General features: G+C 36.3%; 1 pseudogene; it reads right to left on the reverse strand.

Moving 5' to 3' along the window:
• Positions 1-355: 355 nt before the first annotated feature.
• LOC121988147 lies at positions 356-453 on the reverse strand (annotated as a pseudogene).
• Between the last annotated feature and the right edge of the window lie 660 nt (positions 454-1113).

Here is a 1113-nt window from a genome sequence, read left to right on the forward strand (position 1 = left end):
CCGATAACACGATCTTCTGTGTGTGACACCACACACTATGTTATCTACAATATAAATTAATTGAACATATACATTTACTATATACAAATGTAAACACTTGACCAATGTGATTCTTATAAATGTTTATGCAAAAGCTAGGCTTTTAGTATACACTCCAACAGAAATGTGAAGGAGTGTTAGCAGATGCAGTTCGATTGATGGTATTTCCTTTCAATATTAAGGATAAAGCAAGGTATCATTGATAGTATACACTTGGTTATATTCTCTCCATCCTCAAAGTATCACAAGTTGGGAGCAATTGGACAAGCAATTTCTGAATCATTTTTTCCCTCCAAATAGAACAGTGTATATGTGGAATTGCATAATAAATTTTGCTCAGGCATATGGAGAATCATTATTTGAAGCTTGGGATAAATTCAAGAGTCTTCAAAGACAGTGCCCTCATCATGGTTTTGAAAAATGGTTGATTCTGCACATATTCTATGGGGGAATTTCTTTCTCAGACAAGAGTTTATTGGATTCATCAGCTGGAGGATCTTTTATGGACAAAAGTGTAGATGAAGAATATATGTTAATTGATCAAGTGACATTGAACTTCCATGAATGGTCGAACATAAGTTGGATGAAATTTCCCTCAAATATTCATGAAGTGCAAGCCATAAATGTTATAGAGCCTATCAAATAAATTGTAACTCAACCATCTATAAGTCTTGAGAATCACAAGTCAAAGAGCGGGAAGTTCAAACATTTGGGGACAAAGATTGAAAGTATTGTTTCAAAATGGTTTAAAGGAGATCTCCCTCTTTCGCAGACAAGATCTAGTGAAAAGTGTGATGATGTTGGGTTATTGATCACACCAACACTAGATAAGCAAGTTGGACCTCCTCCAAAAGCTCAAAGGGAATTTGGGAAAAAGGAAGTTCAATCTTTCCCAGGACCTTCATTAAGGGTTCCTTTTCCACAAAGGTTAGTGGGGGTCAATGAAAATAAAGATTTCGGCAAATCCAGTGACACTAATATGGTTGAGTGCAGATTTTTGAATGTATACGAAGATGAAGACTCTTCATGTAACACCCCACCCTCCTCACTACTAGTCTGTAAGGATGGGGCGCT

This window comes from Zingiber officinale, chromosome 5B (assembly GCF_018446385.1).
Source record: "Zingiber officinale cultivar Zhangliang chromosome 5B, Zo_v1.1, whole genome shotgun sequence".
In the NCBI taxonomy this organism is placed as follows: domain Eukaryota; kingdom Viridiplantae; phylum Streptophyta; class Magnoliopsida; order Zingiberales; family Zingiberaceae; genus Zingiber; species Zingiber officinale.